The sequence below is a fragment of the Diabrotica virgifera genome, chromosome 5, assembly GCF_917563875.1.
Source record: "Diabrotica virgifera virgifera chromosome 5, PGI_DIABVI_V3a".
Taxonomy (NCBI): Eukaryota; Metazoa; Arthropoda; class Insecta; order Coleoptera; family Chrysomelidae; genus Diabrotica; species Diabrotica virgifera.
The window spans coordinates 211,805,450-211,819,805 of NC_065447.1; the positions used below are offsets into that span (position 1 = coordinate 211,805,450).

The 14,356-nt window shown below is 36.5% G+C and overlaps 1 protein-coding gene across 5 annotated transcripts in view; it reads left to right on the forward strand.

Annotated features, from left to right (window-relative positions):
• Positions 1 to 14,356, forward strand: part of LOC126884592 (GATOR complex protein Iml1) — a 196,087-nt gene that overhangs the window by 83,531 nt on the left and 98,200 nt on the right. The window lies entirely within an intron of this gene.

Below are 14,356 nucleotides of genomic sequence, written 5' to 3' on the forward strand. Positions count from 1 at the left end.
CCAAAGAATGTATGTACCCCATAATTACAGAAGGATGAAGTACAGGTGAAAATCAGAATTTGTTTCCGACTTATAGTCCATTAAAATGTTACATTTAGGGTTGCATTTCTTAGAAGAGTCAATTTTATTTTTTTAATGTGTAGGGGGGTTCAGTAGAAGCTTAAGTTCAAGTTTTTGGGGTCGCCACCCTTGTCCCCCGGCCGCCATATTGGAAAAAGGGGTGCAAAGGGCTTTCGCGCTGTATCTCCTAAACTAGCAATCCTACAGAAAATTTAATTACACATAAAATGTAGCAAATTAAATTTTCTACAATTTTATATCTACATATTACTTTTTATCGTCAAGTGACCAACAAAAAAGTTATAAACAAAAATATGAGAAAATTTTGTAAGAAGTTTCCTTTTGGTGGTTATAACTTTTTTCCGTTTATTTCACTATAAAGTTGTTTAATTTTATTTATTATCTAGGTTTTACAGCGCTTCAATCTTGACCAGATTCTCGAATTCTCATAGGAATACAATAAAACAAATTACTTTTCTATCTTTATTACTCGAGCGGCAGCAATCGTTATGCCGACCACGAAAATCAAATTTAAGGTGAATGACCAAGTATGGTATATTTTTATGTTTTCGAGGTCGCTGAATCCGAATATGAAGTTTATTTTTATCTAGATTTGGTGGAACATGTTCAAAAATCAAATTTTATACAAAAATGCCGAAAATTAATTTTGATGATTTTTCAAATTTACCTAGCTGTATCTTTGGTCGCTGCAAATATTTCCTTTTGAAAATTTTTCTTTGTCATCTTTGAAGTATGTAGATAACAATGAAATTTGTCCAAAATGTTTAAACACATTAAAAAAGGAGTTGTTAGTTTTTAAACATTTTGTCATCATATTTCATTAGTTTCATGTTTACTTAAAAAAGTTGAGTGACAAACTTTTTAGTTTATAATTTTAACGAACACAACAATAAAACATAATCCATGAAGAAGTGTTTTGGAAAATTTTAAGTCAAAATATACAACAGGAAAAAAGTTATGTTACTTGATAGACAAGCGGCACACCCCAAAAATCGCTTATATGTCGAGATCCTGACCACGGTGTGGTGAATGGCTAATTTTGATCATACTTTATGATTTTGATATCAAAAATTCGTTTTTTGCTGTTCTTTAGAATTTTGCATTTTGCGGTTGCGTCATTCTTCTTCTGAACCGGCGAATTTGTCCTCGACTGGCGAACAACTTCTTGGGCCTTTTCTATATATGCTTAGGGTTATAAGTTTTATAGTGGGGAGAAAGGTCAAAAACAAATTAATAATAGCATAGGAATGTTAAAGTCATAATAAATTGCATGAATAAAAAATATATATAAACTGCGCGTCATAGAAAACGGGCACCCTAAAAAATGGGTAATGTTTGAGGTTGCGTATCTCCTAAACCTGTTGTCTGATTTAAGTGATTTTTTGAATATCTTATAGCCTTATTCTTTGTCAATATCTCTGTCATAATATTTTTGCTAAACAGGTAAATTTTCATTGTATACCGGGTGTACGAATCAAACTGTGTTTTTTCTCAAAGTTCGCAACACCCTGTGGAATATCCTAGCATTTATAAAATACTGAAATTAAAACCCAACTATAGCCTCAGGTTTTCTCAACATTTTGTTTTTTGATTCATTCGCTTATGTTGGATAATACAAAAGTTAGGTACTTTAACAATTAGCCATGTTCTTTTTCAGTACAGGGTGTTTCTAAACAAGTGCGACAAACTTTAAGGGGGAATTCTGCATTAAAAAATAATGACAGTTTGCTTTTTAATCGTATGTCCGCAAATGCTTCGTTTGCGAGATACGGGATGTTGAATTTTTTCGTACAAACTAACGATTTATTTATTGCTTTAAAATTGGTTGAGATACGCAAATGGAATTTGGTGGGTTTTAAGACGTAGTTATTGCACATTTTTTGACATAAAATTAAGAATTTTATATTCACCATTGGCGTGCATACGGGTAATATGATTGGTCATATTACCCGTATGCACGCCAATAGTGAATATAAAATTCTTGATTGCAAGTAAAAAAATTCGCAATAACTATCTCTTAGAACCTACCAAATTTCATTTGGATATCTCAACCGGTTTTAGGGCAATAAAATAAATCATCAGTTTGTAAAAAAAAATCAACATCCCGTATCTCGTAAACGAAGCATTTGCGGACATAAGTTTATCAAGCAAACGGTCATTATTTTTTCATACAGAATTGCCCCTTAAAGTTTGTCGCACTTATTTACAAACAACCTATACTGATGAAGAACATGACTAGTTGTTAAAGTACATAACTTTTGTATTATCCAACATAAGAGAATGAATCAAAAAACAGAATGTTCAGAAAACCTGAGGCTATAGTCGGGATTTAATTACAGTATTTTATAAAGGCTAGAATATTCCACAGGGTGTTGCGAACTTTGAGAAAAAAACACAGTTTGATTCGAACACCCGGTATACAATGAAAATTTACTTGTCTAGCAAAAATATTATTACAGGGATATTGACAAAGAATAAGGCTATAACATATTTAAAAAATCACTTAAATCGGACAACAGGTTCAGGAGATACGCGACTTCAAAAATGACCCAGTTTTTAGGGTGCCCGTTTTCTATGACGCGCAGTGTAGATAGAAAAGTAAGCCTAACTTTTGTTTTTATTGTATCCCTATGAGCATTCGAGAATCTGGTCAAGTTTGGAGCGCTGTAAAACCTATATAAATATATAGAATTAAACAACTTTATAGTGGAAATTGTTCACTGAAAAACCCTCTACAAAATTGCTAAAATATTATTTTATTTTAAAATGAACTGAAAAAAAGTTATAACCTCCAAAAGGAAACTTATTAAAAATTTTTTACATATTTTTGTTTATATCTTTTTTGTTGGTTAATCGACGATAAAAAGTAATAGAAACAAAATTGTAGAAAATTTGATTTGCTACATTTTATGTTTTATTAGATTTTCCGTAGGGTTGGTAGTTTACGAGATACAGCGCGAAACCCCTTTTTTGCACCCCATTTCCAAGATGGCGGCCGGGGGACAAGGGTGGCGACCCCAAAAACTTAAACTTAAGCTTCTACTGATCCCCCCTACACATTAAAGAAATAAAATTGACTCCTCTAACAAATGCAAGGTATGGCTTAAAAAATGTAACATTTTAATGGAGTATTAATAAACCTTTTAGATTTTTAAATCTTTTGGGTTTCTTGTTGCTTTTGATAGAGGTCGCTGTTGCGTTCATTTGCAAATTATATCTTATTAATATGCTTACATAACAGTTGGATTTGTTTTTAATTCAGAGAACACCACAGGCTGTTCTGAAGAGATCAAGAGATCGAAATGTGCATAATAGGTCTGGATCCCGCGTATGAAAAAAAATTGATTAATAGCAAGCTGAAAATTTGTTAATAGCTTAAGGGTGTCTAGTCGGACAAACTTTGATGTACGGGAACACTGGAACAGGGTAAGTTTTAATTGTGGAACAGTTTAAAAATTTGAAACGTCAGATTACGAAAACGTCCCATGTATTTTGTCCGACAGAACAGACTTAAACTCTTCGAACAGAGATTAAACTCTCATGCAAAAATCAGACTGCTATTTATCATCAAATGTGTGTGTGTGTGTGTGAAAAAATGGCTTGGATGCGAGTCCGTTAGCCACAGATTTTTATTTTATTTTTACCTCAATTTATTAGTTTTGTTATATTTATACGTATTTCACTTAAATGATTATATTTGTTTCTTTCAAGTAGTTTATGAGTAATTTAAATATTTCCATTTTATGACAACTTAGTAGATATTCTATACTAATTGGAAAATGAACTTGTGTTTGTCGTAAATTGTAATATAATTGATTTATATATCTCTCGTTAATTTTGCATTCCAAGAAAATATGGTTTAAATCTCTAATCGAAACATTATCACAAAAACATACTGATGAATTAATTATTCCTAATTTGTGCAGATGTGCCTCATATTTCCCGTGTCGAGTTTTTAATCTGACGATAGTAGAAATATCTTGCTTTGGCAGGTTATATTTAAATATGTATTCAGGTGGCGGAGGAAGTTCTTGATGTAAAGAAAAATATAAATTTTTTGACATGCTTGTAATATTTTTCCATTCTTTTTTCCATATTTTATTTATTCTAACTTTGACGTCATTTATTGCATCTGTCGATAAGATGTGAGTTAGTATCTCACCTTTTTTTATTGCATCTTTGGCCAACTCATCCACTTTCTCATTACCCAGTATACCGGCATGCCCTTTTGCCCATATAAATACTACTTCCACTTTAGACAAATTATTTGTTATATTACATAAAATTTTTGATTTGTATGAACTAAAATCAGTATTTTCAATTGCATATATTGCAGATCTGGAGTCTGTTATTATCACAGCTTTTTCAATATTATTCTCTTTGATCCATTCTAGAGCTTTTTCGATGGCTATAATCTCAGCTGTAAAAATACTACTAATACTAGATAATTTGTAATTATTATGTTGATGGGTATTTTGCACATACATAGCACATCCTACTCCTGTTTGATTTTTAGAACCGTCTGTATAAATTACTGTGTAATCCACAAAGTCGCTCAGTATAGATTTTACTAAAATATTATTTAAATGATTTGATTCTGTATATTTAGGAATTATAATTCTGGGTTTTTTTATCAAAGTTTTATACGGAAATTTATAAATTGGTAATAATTTACTCTTGTGTAAATCTGTATAATTCCTGGTTTCAATGAATGCATCTGTTAGTGGTGGTGAATTTTTTATTCTCCAATATTTACTAGTTAAGTTTTCCATGTTTAATAAAGCCAGATTTGTTAAAAGGTCTGACTCAGTGTTTCTTAGCTCTATGCAGTATTTTTGAGCTAAAAATTGTCTACGTAAATTTAATAGGATTTCATTACACTCTGCTAGCATAACGTTTATTGGAGTGGATACCATTGCACTTAAACATATTCTCAAGCATCTGTATTGTATCATCAAATGGGCGTTTTAATGAGTGGAACATGTAGAATATGTCAAATGACAGGAATTATGACAGGTGATAAATGGCAGTCTGATTTTTGCATGAGAGTTTAATCTCTGTTCGGAGAGTTTAAGTCTGTGCTGTCGGACAAAATAAATGTGCCGTTTTCGTGGTCTGACCGTTCCAAATTTTTAACCTCCACAATTCCCTCACAGTTCCACAATTAAAACTGCCTCTGTTCCAGTGTTCCCATATATCAAAGTTTATCCGACTAGACACCCTTAAGCTATTAACAAATTTTCAGCTTGCTATTAATCAACTTTTTTTTCATACGCGGGATCCAGACCTATAAACAGATGGTGGTGATCTTTGAAACGAAATAAATCTTAACTGTTCTTATTTATTAACCAAATAGTTTCAAAATCAGATAACATATTTTTTGCCAAAGTTTTACAAGCTGTACAATATTCTTTATCGTACATTTGCTTTTGGGTATATTGTTTCGGTAATTTGTTATTACTTTTCTAAACTTGTAGTAGTCTCCAGTAGATTGTTTAGTTTGGCAAAATTATCCGAGATTTGTAGGAATTTTAAATTGGAATGATCTGATAGAGAATTTTTTTCATCCTCAAATATACTTCGTCTAATTTACTAACTGTTGTGAGTCATCCGTGTCGTAGCATGTGACGTCGCATGATACCAACACGAAATATTTATGCGGTAGGTGTGTTCTTTTTTAGAATCACTTTGCCGAGTACACTGGAATTACAACCACTAGACATATTTTATTATATACGCGTAGAAATAATATTTGAAGATTTCTATTAATGTTAACCTAAAGAAATACACAATAATATGTTTCATTTAATTTGTATAAATGGATTATAAAGCGTTTTTATGTAGCAGATTTGTTCGGATCACACTGTAACTGTAATCGAACGAAGGTGACATTTTAGAATAAATTGGTAACATTTATTTGACAGTTGCGGTGATGACACTTCATATTTGTTTATATTCTTTACTATAAGTATCTGTTTTATTTATTATATTTACTGTTTTTATTATTTACTTTACTATAAGAAGATCCTCTACTATAAAAATATAAATTTCACCTAATTTTATAATGACTTGGAATAATCGAGGTATCTGACAAAACTTTTTTAGTTGTTATTGTAGACATACTTATACAAAGAAACCTACCGGCTTTTTGCCAAGAGTTCGGAGCCGTTTTTTAATTATTAACAATGCAGTGCAAAAACGCTTGCACTGCAAATCTTAAAAGATTATAACTTAATTCTTGTTCTCTATTTCTTAAGTTTTTACTTATTTACACTGAATATTAATTTGTTTTGTTGTATAATCCACGTTTACAATAATTATGTGATAAATTTGATTTAAAATGGATTCAGGATCTTTTTATACTTTGGCAACTATGTCAACTTAGATCTCTGGCGTAGATAATGACGTGCAACGGTAAGTAAATTAGATGGACTGTATAAACAGTGCCTGTTAAGATTGGGATAAATTTCCTTTTTATTGGTGGTTTTACCTGATCTGAAAATTAATCTATTTTGTCATATTTATTTTAATTACGCAGTATGTTTAAAAATTTTATACATACATTTCAAAAAAAAATTTATTCTTAATCATCAAAACCAGATTTAGACATTTGCCTTGGGATGAGACTTCCAATGAAACACCAACCAAAAGACAAAAAATAGATAAACGTAAACTACATAAAAAAAAATAAATAATAACTTATATTCATTAAGATCCCCTTAATTTTTTTTAACTACCGAGTTTATTGGGTTAAATTTTCTGTCTGTGGTTTAGGTTTCAACATTTTTTTTCGAAACAGAAAGTGGAAGATCAAGTGAATAGAGCAAACAGAGCCGCAGGTTGCCTGAATGACACAATATGGAGAAATAAAAATATCGGAAATGAAATGAAAGGCAGAATTTACAAAACAGTCATCAGACCAATAATGACATACGCGGCAGAAACACGACCCGACACAGAGAGGACAAAAAGATTACTCGAAACAGCGGAGATGAAAACCCTTCGAAAAATCGATGGTAAGACTATGGGACAGAGCTAGAAGTACAGATATACGACGGAGATGCAAGGTGGACAACATTAAAAACTAGGTAAGAAACAGAAGAATATAATGGAATGACTACATAAGCCAAATGACAACAAGTAGAGTAGTAAGGACAGCGAGAGACGGTTCCGAATAGGAAGACGATCAGTGGGAAGACCACGAACACGATGGAACGACAACTTACTAGAGGCACATTGAAAAAACAAACAGAGTCGGGTCTATACAAAAAGAAGAAGAAGAACAATTTTTCTCTAATTTTGGACCTTGTTGGGGGGGGGGATTTCCCCATATTCGCCACCGATTAAATCAAAGAAAGTTAATTCAGTAAGAAACAACGCTGAGCATCTGTATCATTTTCGATTTTCGAATGTTGCTGAGAAAAGATGGATGGGTGATATTTTTAACAAAGTGTGTGCTCTGAGCGGTGTCAAAACTGTTCGAGTTGGATCTGTACAGTACGACAAGCGACAAGTAGTTTATTGCGCGTTGACCAAATTTTATATTTTTAGGCAATACATTTTTTTTCTGATGTCAAGCGGAAGAGATAGAGCTCCTAATATTTCCTTGAAACGGGTACATTTTTTGAATTATAATTAAAAGTTCTGTAAAAAATAAATGTTTAGGATCCAAAGCACGAGAAATTATTATAGTCCAGTCGTCAGAGACCACGAAAGCGGCTAAAATCCAGGAAAAGCCCCTTTGGAACAGTGCTGGATTTTCCTTCTCCCCAGGTTCAGTGGACCGGCCAATCTCTAGACTTTAAAATGTGGAAAAATATGAAAAGGATAAGAAAGGGGGTCTCTCCAGTAAAATAAACATGACAAAAAGGGGGGGGATAAACCAAGATGATGTGAACTGTGACAATGGAGAAACACATAATATGGAACATATTCTTACATGCAGAAACTGTCCTCATCGGTGTCTCGCCAACAAACTTGTAACGGACGTAACCGGATACTGGGCCGAAATTATATGAATGGCATGTCCGGACACGATAAAGTAAAGTAGTGCGGCAACCTTGGGTGCCTATAAAGTGGCAACAGCCTGAAGATGCCGACATATATGAAATACTGCACCGTTGCTCTTTGAAGTTTTCGGAGGGGTCGGGGTCGATAAAAAAAACGAAGAAGAAAATTGAAATGAAAACGAAGAAGAAAACGAAAAGTTGGACGCCAACCTACATACGTAGGATTTTACCTTACCTTACCTTACCTTATAGATACACCTTAAACCGGAACTAAATGAGTGTTAAAAATTAACTTTTGTAGTGATTATAAAAAAATTTAAATGTAATAAAAAAATGAAAATCGTAAAGAAACGAAAATTTTAAGCATTTATTCTACGTTAAGTTGCACAATAATACAAAAATGGACAAAACATATTCGCAATGCCAATTCAGTACAAGTCAGTTCTGTTAGTCGCCGGCACTGGAATTGACTATGCATTAACCAAAATTATATTAAACGTAAATATAAACCTACAAGAAAAAAAACACAAAGCCGTAAAAATATAAAATGTAAAAATATAAAATGTAAAAATATAAAATGTAAAAAAAATATAAAACCTAGAGATACTGTATCTATTGGTATGGAAATTACTACTTAATCTTACCTTCGCAAAAGCACATTGTGCACCTGTTATTTTTGTAAAAAAATGAATTTAAAAAAAATAAAAATTAAAACTGGAAAACTAGAAAAATGGCAGCACTGTAGGTTTTATTGAAAGATGCTGAGCTCAACAAATTCCCGATAGTTAATATTAAAATATACCTTAGCTAAATACATATACGATATCTCATTTCTTTATTTGTAGAATTAAGCATAAAAAAGGGAAAGTTAATTTGGTCACTACTGGACAAAAAATTAAAAAAAATTAGGACAGTCCATGTATCCTGACAAAGTCGGCTATTACACGAATCTGTCTTTAAAGAAAACACTCTTATCTGTCGAAGTAGGTACTTGAACATTCGAGAGTCAGATTAATTGGTCACCACTGGACAAAAAAATTAGGACAGTCTATGTATCCTGACAAAGTCGGCTATTACACGAATCTGTCTTTTAAAAAAAACATTCTTATCTGTCGAAGTAGGTACTTGAATATTCCAGAGTCAGATTAAAATAATTTGTTACCTTAATGCAGCAACGGTACCTTACTCTGGCACAGGAAAATATCGCCAGCGGCACTATATACTCCTTTCACATCCCACCAGAACATATCCCACGAAAGGAAGGCGATAACGGGAACCAACAGAAGGGCTTTCACTAAACACAAATGGCTCAACAAATAAACAAAACACGAGTTGGCACGGTGAACTCGCAAACCACCCCTAATCACTTAAATATTTGTTTACAAATTATCTATATCATCTACCACTACAACAAACTCGATCTATTTTTGAAAATACGTAAGGATGGCCACAATAAAAACGGAAAAACTTGATTCTACCTCAACGGTACTATTCCGCCATCATCCCCAACGTAAAAAGTCTGTCCTTCTTCGCGCGTCCCTCAGGGTCGCTTTTCAAAATTATCCACCTCGCTCTGCGTGCCGAGCGCCGTCTACCTGTCAATTTCTGGGTGTATGTTGGTTGCATACCCAGTAGTGCATGTCGCATATTTTGAAGGTGTCAAAATTGCTACACAGCCTCTCCCCGAGAGAGAAAACGGGTCACCAGTTTTTCTAAGTAATATACCCAGTGCGACTCGAGAACTAGACGTAAATAAAGCAAAAAGAACGGGATTGCACGTGAAGTTGTACCGTAACGATCGGTACACCTACGAACGAGAAGTCGATAAAGTAACGGAAGCTATATACAATTGACGGTAAACGTAACGAACGGTATACATACTATTTCGAATTCAAATACCACGTTACGGTAAACAGAGGCAATTGACGATAACATCTGAATTGGAATTCGATAACATGACGAAAAATTATATCTAACCTGACCTAACCAAAAAAAATTATATCTAACCTAACCTAACGAAAATTAGAGGCCACTGACGGGCAGTTGAAAGTGTGCCACTACGGCAACATACAGAAGGACTTAAAATACATCGAATAAAATACCGTATTGACGCGGTGGAACCGCAGGACCCTCGGCGAGTGGGATTCTAGTACCACCCTAACCTATCCTCGTGCAGTTTCACTCGTTTACTTCGGTATCTGATGTGTCGTCCACTTCATCGTCAGGGGAATGGAACTCTTTAAGGTCCTTGATATGCCAATTGCCTATGCTGACACCATCTAAATTGCTCAGCTTGTATACTACAGGCGATAGTTTCCTTAGCACCTTACACATGACGAATTTGGGAGCTAGTTTGGACATAAAATTCTTAGCAGCGCTTGACTGCACGATGTTCCTCTTCCACACGGTATCGCCGACTGAAAATTGGATGGGGCGTCTCCGCATATTGTAAGCGTTGGCATTCCTCGTGTATGCCTTGTGTAGTCCTTGTCGGACTATCGGGAAAACTTCGGACAGACCTTTTACGGAAGCTGCATAAGCTTGACGGTCACCCGGGACAATTTCAAAATCATCATTAGCAGGGGCGGTGGACTGATAGTAGTTACCAGAGATCGGGACGTGACGAGCGAAATTCAAAAAGCATGGCGTGTACCCCGTAACTTCGTGTTTAGCTGTATTTAGAGCCTGTCGGATCTTCGACAAGTTTTTGTCCCAATCGCGGTGCTCATCTATATACGACCGAATTGCGGTACCAATTGTTTTATTGGTTCGCTCCACAAAATTGCATTGGGGCGAATAAACGGCACTGTACCATATCTTACGGACGTTATACCTCTCACAGAGATTTCTCAAAGGGGGGCCGGTAAAGTTGTGGGCATTGTCACACATTACGTATTCAGGAACGCCAAATATAAGGAAGACGTTATCTTCTAGATACGAAGCGATATTTGTGGCGGTTGCATTCCTTAGTGGGTGTAGGAGAGTGTATTTTGAAAACCAATCCGCAATCACCAAGAGCCATGTGTAACCTTTCCTGGACCTAGTTAACGGACCTATCAAATCTACGGCAATCACTTGCCACGGACGGTCGGCCGTTTTCTCGCGACCCATCATTCCCATAGGACCCGTATTTGGTGCTTTCTGTGCACCACATATTAAGCAGGACCTAACATATTGGAGAATGTCACGCCTCATTTTCGGCCAATAGTATCGCTCTTGTACTCGGGACAAAGTTTTATAAAAACCTAAGTGAGCACACGTAGGCGGATCGTGACATGACTTAATCACCTCGGGGCGTTGGGGTTTCGGGACTAATACTTTCCACTCAATTGCGTTAGCAACGAAAGGCGAGTTGGTAGGCATAAATTTGTATACAAGGTCGTTATCGACCTTCCACTGGGGAAATTGATCGGGATCACGAAGTATTCTCGATCGAAAATTATCGAAAGAAGGGTCGATTCTATCTGCATCTACCTCAACGTAACATACGACGGGAATGTCGGAAACGGGATCTACGTGAATTGGTAGATCGGGAGCCGCTTCACGTTCGTGAGCCCTGCTAAGGGCGTCCGGAACATTATGACAGGATCCCTTGCGGTGAATGAGATCGAAATCGTGCTGACGAAGTCTCATAGACCACCTAGCCAGACGTCCAGACGGGTTTTTGAGGTTACTCAACCACAACAGAGAGTGGTGGTCAGTGATAACGACAAACTTAACACCTTCAACATAGGGCCTAAACTTTTCAATGGAGAAAAGCACAGCAAGGCATTCTCGCTCAGTGACCGAATAATTGCGTTCTGTCCTAGTGAGCGAGCGACTGGCATAGGCAATCACCTTTTCTCCTCCGTCTAAATTTTGTGTCAATACACCACCTAGTCCAGTGTCGCTTGCATCGCACTGAATAACAAAAGGTTGTGTAAAGTCGGGTTGGGACAGAACGGGTGCAGAAACCAGTGCCTCCTTTATACGTAGGAAAGAGTTTTCAGCTTCGAGATTCCAATCGACAGACTGCTTTTTTCTCTTCCCTTTGAGCAGATCATTAATTGGCGAGACAACAGACGAAAAATCCTTAATGAACCGCCTATACCATGAACACAATCCAATGAACCTTTTAATTTCGGTAGCATTGGAAGGCCGAGGGTAACTAACCATAGCAGATATCTTATCGGGATCGGTACGGAGCGAGTTGTCTCCCACAATATATCCTAAAAATTTCAGCTGAGTTTTGAAAAACTCACACTTTTTCAAATTTATTGTTAGTTTGGCCTCCTTGAGCCTGTCCAAAACTAACATTAAAATTCGAATGTGTTCATCGAAATTTGGGGAGCAGATGATTATATCATCGAGGTAACAAAATACCCAGGGCTCGAGCTCAGGACCAAAGATAGCGTCTACCAATCTTTGCTGAGTTTGGGCGGAATTAGAGAGTCCGAAAGGCATGACGGTAAACTGAAACAGACCTCTACCTACCACACTAAACGCAGTTTTTTCACGAGATTCTTTATCGAGAGGGACTTGCCAAAAAGCCTTACGGAGATCAATAGAACTAATGAACTTTGCTCCTCTAAGAAGTGACAGGATACGATCAATACTAGGCAACGGATAGGAATCGAAACGAGTAACTTCATTTAGCGACCTACCATCAAAACAGAAACGGTACTCACCAGATTTTTTCTTCACAAGCAATACTGGGGAGCTCCAGGGGCTATTAGATCGTTCTACAACTCCTAACTTGAGCATTTCGTCGAGTTCCTTACCCAATATATTGGCCATGTAAGGGGACATTGGATATTGTCTCTTTTTAACGGGCTTTGAATCTCCGGTGTCTATGTACATTTGGATTTTGTCCGTTCGCCCTAAGTGTTCCTCATTAGTAATCGTTTCGAAACACCTAATAGTATCTTCTGCGATGGCACGAAGATCGGGAGACAAATCGTCTATGGTGCAAAGACTACATAGGGACGTATTTTCGTCGGGATTGGGACTATGTACAATACTGACTTTACCTTTGGTTTCCCAGGTATTGTCTGAAAAATTGACTGTTAACGCAAGTTCTCTAATGAAATTGCTTCCGAGGATGAAGCTACACGGAAGACTCGGTACGATAAGGGCGTTCACGACATGGGTGCAATCACCCGCAGTAATCGGAAGATCAATTGTACCCAGAACATCCTTTGAAGACCCATCTGCCAGAGTAACGTAACTATGTTTTGACGACAGAGTTTTGACTCCTATAGACTCTAAAAACTTTAAGCCGTTAGATCCTACCACGGTAGTACTGCAACCCGTATCTAGAAGAACGGTAAACTCTTGTGAATACACTTCTATTACGATATATGGTCTGTTGTCTGAAACTTTATTAACTAAGACGGGAGCCGCACTTGCATGGTCTTCGCTAGCCATAAACTTATGCACAAAACTGACCCAATTAGACCAGTCTTCTGATTTATTTTTGTCGGCTGTGACTGCGTTTGTGGAGGTATGTTGGCCGACGGAACATACCTGACTTATTCGTTTTTTGGTAGACAACTCGTACAAGTACGAACGGTATGATTTTTATTCCCACATCGGTAACAAAATACGGTCCTAGGGGCGTTACAAGATCGGTGAGTGTGGTCCGTGCCTGAGCAATTCCAACACAGAGTCGATACTCTTTGGGAGTTAGTGTTTGAATTGGACATAACTGCGGGAGTTTGGTCGTTGGCCTGGGGAGTACGAGACCTTGTTTGTTCTGGGGGTCGGTTGTTCCTGGGGACATCTACGGGAGAGACGAAAGTGGGCTTGGGCTGAGGTTTGATGGATAGCTGTACCATACTTTCCTCAAGACGTTTTACTAAAGAGGTAAACGCAGTGACGGTCGGGGTATCTTGCAGGATTATGTGTTGAGCCGATTCGGGAGCTACGTTTCTACGTAGATATTTAATCCTTTTTTCTTCAGAGGGGTAGATAGGGAGTCGTTTAAACAGTACGTCCATATGAGCTACGAAAAGAACAACGGATTCTCCCCTCTTCTGCTTTCTAGACTTGATTTGGTCCCAAATTTCTTCGTCGTAATCTGGCGGGAGAAAAGATTCTTTTACCAGACTCACGATATCTTCCCAAGACGAAACGGAATGCTTAACGCTACGATACCATACGGCCGCGCTACCAGAAAATAATTCCACTGCTGACCGGAAAAGAATATCTGGTCCTATGTTTCTAGATTCCACCAAATCGTTAACCTTTTCTACGAACGAGAACACGGACTTTGGGTCACCTGTAAA